The sequence below is a fragment of the Pseudorasbora parva genome, chromosome 6, assembly GCF_024679245.1.
Source record: "Pseudorasbora parva isolate DD20220531a chromosome 6, ASM2467924v1, whole genome shotgun sequence".
Lineage (NCBI taxonomy): Eukaryota > Metazoa > Chordata > Actinopteri > Cypriniformes > Gobionidae > Pseudorasbora > Pseudorasbora parva.
Window position 1 is genome coordinate 47711093 of NC_090177.1, and position 13848 is coordinate 47724940.

The window sequence follows — 13848 nt, forward strand, 5'->3', positions numbered from 1 at the left end:
AGCTTCAAGTCTCACAAGGAGATCGTAGGCCGCGCTCCCTCACCGTCTCGTTGCCTCGCCCCATCGTACATACAATTGTCCCAACAGTTATACCGTTTTCAAGGTCTTATCCACGTCATTACTGCAATGTGGATGGTTCTGATTGGCTCAGAGACAATGCACAGTCATGGTAAATTTCCACTCATGTCAGTTTATCTGATGCACGTTTCCACTGACGTGTCACTTGTTGATGCTTTCACCCAGAATTAGGCCCGTAGTGACCTTCCAGATCTGGAGCAGGCGCCAGCTTGCCCAGAACAACAAGTCCACCCATCGCTTAGGGTGCCCATTGAACACCATTCTGATCTGTAACACAGAATATTGCGCACATACACAGATACACAGTCTCTCCAAGGTTGGAGCTGATTAAGCTCCAGTTCTTACCAAAACATACTGATAACATGTGCTTTCTTTTAGTGAGAGGGACACACAATAGTACAGGCAATATTCATCTTGAGTCTTTAGTGTTGCAGTAAAAGGAAATATAAAAGGAATAAAACATAATAAATTAAATGAAAGACAAATCCATATTTCATATCTGGAAGCCGGGCTAAGTGAGCAAACGCTGTTACTGCACTCCTGACATGTTAGGGGTGTGTGATACCTCAAATCCAAACACACGACCTTGTTGCCAGTGTTTAGTGACACATCACACATCTCTAGGCCAGACCCTCAGTCACTCCTCAGAGACCAAATACACACTTTAGAAAACAAGAAACTAAAACAAAATCATAACTGGATAGAATCATTATAATAATATAGGATAAATATTGATTAAAGTTTTGATTATGAAGTTAATTAGGATATAAATATATACAGGTATATTGAAGCGGCAGTGGATTTCAAAATCCCCCCTTCAAGACCAATTTATTTTCATTTACACACTTTAAATTACATGACAAGAAAATATATGTATAAATGTGTTTAATGTAGCTACAAATTATAACGTGCATTACAAAAATAAACAACCTAGGCTATAGAAAAAACACTTCTCTTTAATTTAGCCTATAGTTAACGAAAATGAACAATAGACAGTATAGTTTCTTTGTTTAATTTACAAATAACAATTGCATAAAAAATAATAATAAACTAATAATATAGCCTGCCATTTAAATTGTTCTGTGTCGGTCACGCATTCAGCCTTTGGAGGATCAATCTTTCGGTGACCGTTGTCAGTGAACAGTCATTCATTCATTCATATAAAAAACTTTATTTTAGCATCTAAGTCAGCAGTTTTTCGTTTATTTGCATTTTTTCTAATAATTCTGAGTGACAGATGTCACATTTGACAAGATGGAAATAAAATGATTGCACAGACAATTCCTATCCCCAGTGTCTCTCTTTCTGTAAGGGACATTTAAAAGATAGATTCTGGAAACAAAATCTAAATTTAGCTGGATCAGTCGGGTCGGGAATAAAATAATTCATAGCGGGTGAGCACGGAGTGAATTTTACACGCGAGTGGAATGGTGCGGTGCGGAATAGCGGGAGCGGGACGAAAATACAGCCCCGCCAATATTTAATTTTGAAGGCTATTTAAAGAAAGTGTATGAAAAAAAAAGAAAAAAGGGTGATAATGGACTGATTCCTCTTCTTGAGAGAATGGTTGAGAAATAAATAGGTAACTCAAGCAGCCTTGCGCCGCTGTTGTAGAGAGTAACATTATGTGAATGGAAAGTCAAACTAACGCACGTTAAACTTACATTGTGTATGCACTTTTCTTTTTCAGATGAATTACTACCAGTGCTGACAGAGGACTCCCAAAAAGCCCCACAGCCTTGCTTACCAACCTGTGCACCTCCTTTCTACTGGTACCTCTTTTTTTTGTGGTACTTCTATTAAATAGATTTATTTGTGTGTGAAAAGAACTACTAGTGCCAGTTAAAGAAACTACTAGTACTAGTTAAAGAACAGTTAAACAGATGAAAACCTTAAAAACCATTCAGCCTATTTAAGCCTCTTTGCTATTGAGACATTTATGAGATCAAGATGAGATTTCTCATTTACTTGCTATGATGTTTCATTGTGGTATCTGTGAGTTTATCAGTGCCTCAGTTATAGACTATGTAAAGCACGTCAGGACCCATAGAAACATTAGCCGGGCAATTTTTCCTTGTGGATTTCCAGACTGTGGAAAAAGCTTTTCTAACTTTCTGTGGAAGAAGCGTCTCTATCATGTTCAATGCTATTTGAAGCACCTCAGCAAGATCCATTTGCTAATTAATATTTTGTTTTTGTTTTACAGCCATAGAAGTAGCATCTGGAACAGAGAGAAAGGAGTGTGGTGTGTTTGTGTGTCTCAGTCTCAACAGGCATGCTATTGTACTCACGTCACCAACTAGGCACTCAAAACGTTGGAATTATTAAATAATGTTTTGTTCTTAATAGTTCATTCCATTTACTGTGATACAACAAACTGTTATAGTACAAACATGTTTTTTGGCAGCATATTGGTTGTTTTTCACACAGTAGCTGCATGTATCACTTTTTCTCACTTAATTGACACAGTTCATGAACAGAGTTTGGGTTTGTTTCATTGCTATTCTGGACAACAGGGTCAATTATTTAACGTTGTGTCATTGTTAAAAGAAAATGTTTATGCGCGTTTCAGTTATGTTAAACTATGAAATTGGTCATTTTGACCCAAACTAGTTACTATCTAAAACAATGATTAAAAAACATATATATTTTTAGAAATGTCCCAATGTTGTTGTTTTATCTACACTACTTTACTGTTTAATATAACAGTGGTTTGACAAAATATTGGATTTGAATGAATAATAAAAAATGAATTATTTACCATTTTATGCAAGAGTATTTATTTCAGCTTGGAGAACCAAATTTTGTTTTACTATATATAAATACACCATTAAATGACAGAAAGTGTTCTGTTTTTTTTTTTTTACTATAGATACACCATTAAATGACAGAATATTTCTGTTTTATTTACTGTGGGCACACCGTAAATTAACAGAAAATTTCAGTTTTTTAATTACGGGATAAAGTCTGGGTAATGAGCTGCCAGTACTTTTTCTGTTATTTTACGGATTTATTTCTTAGAGTGATATCAATAACATTTTCCTTTTCTATTAAAATGTGTATAACAGTAAAACAAAGCTTATTATCTAAGCTAATAACTATATAGCTAATGAAATTGACGCTTAAGATGAGTATATATTTACGGTAATCTACTGGCAGCTGTGGTTGCCAGCAATGTACTGTTTATATACAGACCTCCTTTTTTACAGTATTTTACCGTAATAATACCATGAAATGTTACTTTTCATTTGGAAAACTGATCGCTTCAAACAGTTCTCATTTTAAAACTAGTATTTATAGGTGTTTGTATCGTAAAACTTAATTAGTCATTTAATAGTCATTTCACACGTGTAAGGTGTAGAAGTAAAATAATTTAGAAACATGACTTTAACTTCAATCTTTGCGGTTCATTGAGCAACACACGTATGTGATAAATTACTCAACAAACGGCTCATAACTGCATCAGCAAACACAGTCACTGCCGTTAAATAAAGCATCAGGCAGCATATGATCAATGTTTCTCTGCTCATCCTGCCAGTAGTATATTCCTGCACAACCGGAGGCTGCAGTTTCAGGACCCCAGTTTCAGGACCGCAATTCTAGGACCCTCGTTTTTTGTGACAGCGCCACCTACAGAACTGGATGATATAGCGGTGTGCTGCAGTTTCAGGACCTCAGTTCTACGACCCAGGTGGTTTAGTTAGTAGCCTACATAGTATCAAGATATTTCATCTCAGGAGTATATTTTTATGTGATTTTTTAAATTCAAAATGCATCAGAGGTTAATTACAAAGTGTGTAATACCTGCTTTGATGCACAATTTTAAATTTAAACAAATTAATTTACACAAAATATAAATAAAAAATGTATATCAATCTTTAAAAAAAAGTTGAGTACCTTAAAAATCTTAATTTCTTGAATTATACTGTATATTGATTAACCTCCTTAAGTTTAACTAATTAGTTCATTATCAGGGAAAATAAAGATGGAATCAGTATATGCAGTCACTAAATTACAGTCAGATATTTTAAAGGTTGTAGAGAGGCAAGGCAAGACTCAAGAATGATTGAAGAATATATATTTGTCATTTTTGCAATAACAACAGCACCAAAAAGACCCCTTTTTCATCAGTTGCTGCACAGACAGAATAATATATATATATATATTATTCTGTCTGTGCAGCAACTGATGAAAAAGGGGTCTTTTTGGTGCTGTTGTTATTATATATAACACTTTTGCACTGCACTGTTGGAGTTGTAGAGAGAGAAAGCCAAACAGAATATTAATGTTACTCATGTCTAATTCCAAACTCCAAATGTGTAAGTATATAAGAGCTATATCCACCAATTGAGACCATGGTGCTATACAGTTGAAGCTGCATACAATGTGAGATGACTATTGTAAACATTTCCTATACATCTTACTAAGCTGGATGATGACTGACAGTCCTTATACTAATCTGGTGAACATGGTAATTTTGATAAATGAGCCAAGGCACAAAATGAACCGTAGATAAAAAAATTAATAAAAAACGGCACAAGTTATAAAAACCAGCAAGTGTTACAGAGATGAATATACAAATATATATTGTTATAACCCTCCTATTTTGAAGCGCTCCATCAGAAGAAGACACCACCAGTTTCTAATGAAAGGCATGTCCATCTGAAAGATGTGTGACATTGACACACTGCATGAAAAGTGGGATTTTCGTCAGTAAGCGGCACTGTAGATTGTCGTGGAAGATCAGGTTTACGACTGTACACGGCAGTTTGCAGGCGACACCGAAAACTGCCGTGATTGTCAGAAATTGACGTGGGCCTTGCTTGGCAGTTGTCCCCCCCAAGACCCCCCTTCCCTTAACTCCAGGGGAGGCTTTAACATGTAAATGAACATGCTGTGAGCTATACAAATGCAAATCAGGGTAGCAGGAGTTTTAACCCATGTGACATTTAAAAGGTATTAACTTCCTTCTAAGAAAATCTCTTAGATAGATCAGGCTCAGTATAGCCTAATTGTAAAATCTTAAACTTAAGCTTGAATTTATATATTTGATGAAAGTATTCTAGATTATTTATTGTGTGTCATTTGCAATCAGTCCCCGTGAATTCAGTGCGACTCGCAACTTTGACCAATCATTGCGGTCTCCTGCTAATAAGCGGCGTCATACATCAGCAAACTTTATATATCATATATCATTGCCTGTCAAAATTAACGTGTTAACGCAAATTAATTTTAACGGCACTACATATATATATATATATATATATATATATATATATATATATATATATATATATATATATATATATATATGTGTATATGTATATATATATGTGTATATGTGTATATATGTATATATATATATATGTGTGTGTATATATATATATATATATATATATATATATATATATATATATATATATATATATATATATATATATATATATATATATACATACATATATATATATACATACAGGGGTTGACATTAACTTGCTCACCGGCCACCGTGGCTGGTGGTTTTCCAAAGTTACTAGTCACTCAGCATTTTCACTGGCCACAATTTTGCTGTTTGGAAATTACATTGTTTATGTTTAAAGTTGACTTTGGCATATATAAATTACTTGATTTTGAATCATTTTACTTTATTTAGAAGATTTAAAACCCTTTCAAACTTTCAAATGCAGAATGACCCCCCAAATCTTGTATATCAGCTGGGATGTGCAGGTGGGCAAGGGGTGGGCAATATAATAGATTATAATAGAATATAATAGGCTAATATGAGAAAGGTAATATGACAGGCTATGAGTTATTTTAGTTAGGATATATATATATATATATATATATATATATATATATATATATATATATATATATATATATATATATATATATATATATATATATATATATAATTTAAAAAATACCCTAAGCAGCATAAAATAAATAAAAATTCCGATACTAATACGACACAATGTAATTTATTGAATGTAATTGTCATTGGATACGACTTTCATCGAAAAGAATGTAACAAAATGTGGGCGTGGTCTGTGTTGTGAAATGAAACCACATTAAAAATTCCCTTAAACTGCGTTTGAAACATACAGCAAAGCAGCGACAGAGGAAAACACAGAGCCTGATATTATGCAAACATTTACCAATAATGTGGAACGCGTTTTAAATCTGTTCAATGGAAAATCCGCTGTGACGAATCTGTCCTCGTCTAACATCTGCTGTAAATCCAGGTAAAACTAGCTGCGTGCACGCGCCCGTCCCCAGATAACATGATCCCCAGTTGATCCGTAACACCGGCGGGAAGAAACAGCTGAATGCAATCATTGGGCTATCTCGTCAGCTTGCTGCCGATTTTAACGAGCAGTTAACTTTAGTAATCCCCAGGTTGCTGTCCATAGATGATAGGTTGCTTGCTTTGGAGTCGAAAAACTGTGTGGAAGATACTAACTTTAAGAAGAGAAGACGAGTGCCTAAGAGAAGACCAGTCCTAAGATTGCGGTAAGACTGTTATCTAAGCTAAAGTAACCTAAAGTAAAGCTTTTTAAGTAGCACAAGCTGAAATTAGCCTTGTTTTATAAAAGTGTTTTCTTTTTCTGGTCATTTTACAGGAAGCAGTACGCCGTCTTCACAACTTCGTCATAACACTCATTTAATTGTTTTCCAGCTGCATGTAAGACAGAGAGACAGTAAGCAGGAGGTAACTTTACAAACATCCAGTTCTTGCATCGCACGCAGAAGCTGTGAAGAGTTCAGCTCGGAGTCGATTGAAAAGAAAGAGGGTAAGATTTATTAGATTGGATCCGATTTTGGTCAGTGTGACTATTTTTCAGGTGCATTTTACGCAGTACATCGCGCAATACTGATTGTCTTTATTGTTTGTTTTTACAGCTGCTACAAGCAAGAAAGAGTGTGTTAGCTGAGGATGAGGTGGGCCTTTGGAAGTGCGCTACCATAGACCTGATGTCTGATGAGGAAGACGGCATCGTTCGCGCGGTGTCTGGATGGACTGTTCGACCAGCCAGGAGCTCGCCGAGCTCTGTGCCACGCTGCAATCGAGATTAGAGGCGATTCCAAAGAACAGGGCAACGCACGACAGACGTCTGAAAAATGGACTTAATACAGACAGAATGGCGCTAGTTACAGCTCTAAAGCGGAAAACAGAGACTTTATGGTGCTGTAGGATTTTGGGCTTCTCGTGAGCTTCCTATTGTTGTGTGGGCAGATCTCAAACGTTTTGCATTTGGTTGTGTGTTTGTGTTTGTTCTAATAAAGCTCTTTCTTTGAATAAACTGCACGTCCCTGTCATATTTTCCTTTCCTCAATAAATGAATGTCCTTGATGGTTATAATAGCGTAGTCCATAGGATAACAATGACATGAATATAAAACATAATCGCATATCACATGAATATATACAATTAAAAAATAATATGCAAATCATAATTTTATATATATATGTGTGTAAAATTATTATAATTTGGGGGTTTAAATTTATTAATTTATTACCCAGGTTGACCAATAGTAACAGATCTGCCAACCAATCACGAGTGATATTTCTTGTTTCAATGTAGTAGTTTCAACCAATACTGAGTGAGGAAATTCAAGCCATTCCGGCAAGGCGCCGCCCAGAGCTGCTATTCATATGCTAATTAGAGCCATTAGCGCCGGCGCCAGCATGCCTCCGCAAGCTCCACATACGTCATGGTTCGTTTCCGTCAATATGTGGCACAGACGAACGCGACGTTCACAGGCTGTAAACTGACGTTAATTGTCGAAAATCAGGGAGATTTCCGGCCGTTTACGGGGACGAAAATCCCACTTTTCATGCAGTGACAGATACTATATTAGCATATGCTTGGCAAAACAAAAACAACAAAAAAACACTGAGACTTTATCCCGCAGTCATTTCTACAGTGATGGCGTGGCAATCCCTAAAAGCAAAAAAAAAAAGGTAACACGTCAAAAGCCATTGCCATCTCGGTTACATTATGAAATTTATATGATATGCAGAATGGAATATAATAATATTTATTTGGAGAGGCTAAATATGCATTTATTAATCACTGCAATGTTATGCCCAGTCTTTTCAGTGCAACTCCAAGGATAACAAAAAAACAATTGTGCAAGATTCATACAGAAAAATTATTTTAAAAAAATTAAAGGATTAATTTTCAACTTTTTAATCCTTCACAGCAAAAATGTATCAGTACAGGCTTTAAAAACCAAAGTATAAATGGCTGAACTTGTCAAACATTATGCATCATTTAGACAGACTAATATTGTAGTGCAACCAGGCAGTTAGAGCAGTTATGTAAGAATATTTTATTCTTAACTATGGTAAAACAATGAGTATTCAGCAAGTCTGCCCTCTAATACAGTAAGCTACAGGTAATCGTACACACCCTTAACAACATGCTTTTGTCATATTTTTAAGTTTAATTAATGTGCTGGCAGCTGGCTAGATGCATTATAGTCATTAAAAATCAAAAAGGAGTTAATAAATGTCAGCCACACCACGATCAAGAACATCCTAGCCTAATTAATAAAACTAGCACACAAATTCTTAATTCATAGCAGCTCACTTACGTACATTTTGTTTCATGTAAAAGTTATAAAATAAAACTTGATTGAATATCAGTACTCACAGTCTGATCGGTGTCCATCGTCCATCTTAAATTAGTGTTTTGGTGATTCAATTCGGTAGGTGGTGCTGTCACAAAAAACTAGGGTCCTAGAACTGCGGTCTTAGAACTGGGGTCCTGAAACTGCAGCCTCCGGTTGTGCAGGAATACCCTTCTCGGCTGTTCAGCAGCATAATTTATTCATGCCGCAATGCATGCTGGGAGTTTTGAGTGTCACCACGGCTGAGATTCATTCGCCGATTCTTGATGTCTATGTGAGTCAGATTGATTCAGATGTTTTGACCACAAGCTGTTTCCCATGCTCTTCAAAGTATCTGGTTGTGTCAATACTGATGTTATAAAATTATAGGGTTCAAGTTTTACAAAAAATTAAGCATTAGCTATATGTTTATAGATAAGACTTGTAAGTTATTAGTGAATTAAACCATTATTAAATAGTCAACATAATCTACTCATGTTTTTTTCTTAGCTTTGTTTGCTGTAACAAATGTATTGAAAACACACCGTTACAGCAGCGAGAGAAAAATGTTATTGTGTCATTGTTCAAGAGCCCAACTAAAGCAAACACTGATCACCATAATGGTAACGTCTGAAGAACCAATAAAACATCATCTGATAATTCTCAATAAGAGCTTCTGTAGTCGTCTGACAGAAATAAAGTCAGTCTGGTTAGTAATGTGTGAAGCTTGTAATGCTGTTTGTGGAGTTGTTTAATCCTCTGATGAGATCTTCAGAGATTTAATGTCTTCTTTTATCTTCAGTTGATGAAATCATGTTTCTCTTTCCTTCAGTGATAACAGCAGGTGTTCATCAGTGTCTGAATTCACTCTCTTCTTTCCTCTCTCTCTGTCGAGTGGTCTATATCAGTGAACTAGTGTAGGGAATAGTGAATAAGGGGATAGGGAGTGATTTTGAACACAGCCTCTGAGTGTCGACTTTAAGTGTGTTAATTCACAGCATATTACTGTTGGCTATTTTCTCGAAAATGACAAATATTACCCAGAATGCATTGGTTTCTACGGTATATTACTGTTTTAATGGAAAACAGCATTTTACTGTCAAAACGTGGCCATTTTTTTACAGCATTTTTTTACAGTGTATATTTACAGATGAGTATATTATCCCCCTCTAATGCCAGTGCCCCACCTGTTCCCCATGCTCCTTCCCCCTAGACTTTAGTTCGGTATCAGCATTTTGTCCTCAAAGCGCCATAGAAATATCCTGAAGACTACAATCTCATAGGAAGGTCTTTAAATTTGTCTGTCATTCTATTACTCTTCTGAGATCCGCCTGTTCTGCTCTTCAGGGGGTGAGTAAAATGGTGCCTTAGGCATGCCCTATTTGCTTAGGCTAGAAAGCCAAAATGTTTTTTTATCTTGTCATTCAAAGCAATAAATTGCTTGCAAATTGACTTTTTGTCCAACAAGTCCAGTATATCCTGATGGATATGACAGACAGCGTTAAGTCTGTTTTGAGTCATTGTAGAGCGGAGCCAAGTATTGAGCCTACGGAGGGCACTAAAACTTCTATCTGCCTCAGAGGAAGAAACAGGGACTACCAAAAGCAACCTGACCAGGGTTTCCACTTGCCCAAATAATCCACGTACCTCTACAGGCAATCCACGAATGATCCCTGCAGCTTCTGCACTGTTACTAAATGAGTAGTTCAATCGGAACATAGAAAGCTGGACTGAAAGTGATTCTCTGTTCAACTCTGAATATTTATCAATCACTGGAGCATCAACCTCTCCACTCAGAGGTGTCTCTTCCAATTTTTGCAAAGTCAGCAAACCATCCTGTCTAAACCGCTCCGTGAACTGTGCATCTACAGTATCTAGGACTTTAAAGAATTCCACTCTGTAGTGGTCCTTCACAGATTTATGCTGATGAGCTTCAGCTCCTCCAGTGAAGAATTTTGGGGGTGGTCTGCTCTGTGAAATTGCAATGGGCTTAATACCTAACGACTGCACCATGGCCATCGCCTCGTCAAACAAAGCTTGGAAGCTTGCCTCATTTCTTTTGTCCATGAGTGAGGTCCTGACAACTTCAACAGCAGCCTTCATGCCAGTAACTGTAGCAGTTCTCTTCTGAAAAGAGATGCTCAGGCATTCAAGCTCATGAATCACTGGTGAGGCAAGTTTTAGACCCAACACTGTTTTGCCTTTACAAAACTGACCTAGCAAGCCATTAGCAGTAGATGCTGTGTTTGAGGCACCAGAAGCCATCTCCTCCAAACTAGCAAGCACTGATCCATACTGTGATAAAATAGCTGTGATGGCTTTTTTTCCGTACTGTCCATCTTGTTGGACAGAGTGCTTTTATTTTGGTGTAACATGTATTCTCTGCATGTGCAATCGCAGCATGAATTGCTTTAAACTTCCCTGACTGAGATAACAGGACTCCCAACTGGTGGGCCCAATCCAAGGAGTCTCCGATTAAACTGGAGGCTAAGCAAGCTTTCTGTGCTATTAAATTAGTACAGTGAGCACCACAGTGAACGCAGAGTGCTAGTGGCTGCTCTTGTTTTTTCATTGCCTGTGCCCCAAAATGCTTACCGGACATATTAGCAGCCCCATCATAAGTTTGACCTCGTAAACCATGGATTGGTAAATTTAATCTTAGCAGCACATCCTTAGCAACTTCAGCAAGACCCTTTCCTGTTGTGTCTGAGACACCGTACAAACCAATGAATTCTTCATGGGGAATCAGGTCATTGTCAACATAACGCAGGCAAATGCTTTCTTGTTCTTGCCCAGATATGTCTTGTGTTCCATCAATGATAATTGTATACTGAAGAATGGGTAGATTGCTGATTGTGTCAGCGATTCCACGAACAATACTGTTGCTCATTTTGGACAGAATTTCATTCTGGATCTCTGGGCTAATGTATTCTTTCTGGGGCCTCTGCAACTATTTGTCTAAAAGGACATCATCCTCTGCTTTGTCTTTCAAGAGCTGATACAAATTACTATTTTCATCCTAGCAACATTGTGTCGGCCCAGATCTGGCCCTCATCTGGCACATGTGGAATACGGATCTGGCCCACATGCTGCGATGAATTACGGCCCTTGAGTGGCCCACTCCTGTTTGCCAGATATTGGCCACAAGCAGGCCATAACAATGCCACATGTCAGCCAAGAGCAAAGAAATAAACCAGAACTGGACCTTATCTGAGTCACAAAATCTGTGTATAATAAATATGGAGTCATCGCAGACTTAATAAGCCTGTTAACAAGCAGAATTAAAAGTAGAGGAAAGTAGAGAACAGGAAAAGAGATGAGCAGAAACACAAGAACTACAACTGACTTCAGCCACAGCTTTAGATGAAATCAACTGAAGATAAAAGAAGACATTAAATCTCTGAAGATCTCATCAGAGGATTAAACAACTCCACAAACAGCATTACCAGCTTCACACATTACTAACCAGACTGACTTTATTTCTGTCAGACGACTACAGAAGCTCTTATTGAGAATTATCAGATGATGTTTGATTGTTTCTTCTGACGTTACCATTATGGTGATCAGTGTTTGCTTTAGTTGGGCTCTTGAACATTGACACAATAACATTCGTTTATCTCTCGCTGCTGTAACGGTGTGTTTTCAATACATGTGTTATAGCAAGCAAAGCTGAGAAAAAAACATGAGTTGGTTATGTTGACTATTTAATAATAGTTTAATTCACTAATAATTTTCTAGTCTTATCTATAAACATGTAGTTGACGCTTAATTTTTTGCAAAACTTGAACCCTATAATTTTATAACATCAGTTGCAACAACCAGATAATTTGAAGAGCATGGGAACGCTTGTGGTCAAAACATCTAAATCAATCTGACTCACATAGACATCAAGAATCGGCTTATGAATCTCAGCCGTGGTGACACTCAAAACTCCCAGCATGCATTGCGGCACAAATAAATTATGCTGCTGAATAGCCTGGTTCTTTTCTTTAATTCTTATTATTTGCGTTTATTTTTGCTGCTGTTGTTGTGTTGACTTTGAGTAGTAGTGTTTTGTGATGTTCAGAGTTGATCTGTTCGTTTTTTTTTTATTGATTGTCACCATTGTTGAGATTCATATGCTGATTCTTCATCTCTATGTGAGTCTAAATGACAGCAGAGAGCAAACTAATTTTTGAACTCATGACTTTATAAATTATAACTAATTCCTAATCAGTGGTTGATAATTTCAGAAGGGTCCCAGTTTAATAATATAAAATAAGAGTAAATGTATGTGTTTTTAAAAGAATGGGCTTGTTTGGGGAAGAAACACGGGACAAGATTAACAAGCTAAACATCCTATTACAATTATAGCAAAGCATAGTCAATAACTTCTGACCATATTTTTTTTTCTTGGCTTTTTTGGCTACAATAAATGTGTTTAAGAAACTCACAGTTATAGCAGACAAAGAAAGACTATCATTACAAAGTCAAGGGTCAAGATCCCAACTGAAGCAAACACTGATCACGATAATGGTGACCAAATATTTTCAATTAAACATCAACACCCAAAGATCTGATAATTCTCAATACGAGCTTCTGTAGACGTCTGACAGGAATAAAGTCAGTCTGGTTAGTAATGTGTGAAGCTGGTAATGCTGTTTGTGGAGTTGTTCAATCCTCTGCTGAGATCTTCAGAGATTTAATGTCTTCTCTTATCTTCAGTTGATTTCATCTAAAGCTGTGGCTGAAGTCAGTTGTAGTTCTTGTGTTTCTCTGTCCTTCAGTGATTCTTGTTAACAGGTGTTCTCAGTTATCACTTAATTAATCTCTTAATTATCTCATGAACTTCATCAATGCTTCAATTACTCTAACACTCTGTAGTGTGTACACTCTTCAGTGTTCATTTAAAACTGAAGATTTTGCTGTGGGGTTAAAAGGGTTAAAGGGGTTAGATGAAAAAACACACAGAGGGAACCGTAAATTAACAGTAAGAAACTGTAAATTAATTTACAGAAAAGTTCTGTAAAAAAACGGCACTTTACTGGCAACCAGAGCTGCCAGTAGATTACCGTTAAATCAATGAAAAACAGTAATATACTGTAAAACATAACAGTCTAATTTACCAGATGATTTAAAATATTTTCACTGAAATATTAGTGCAAGTTAAAAAAAA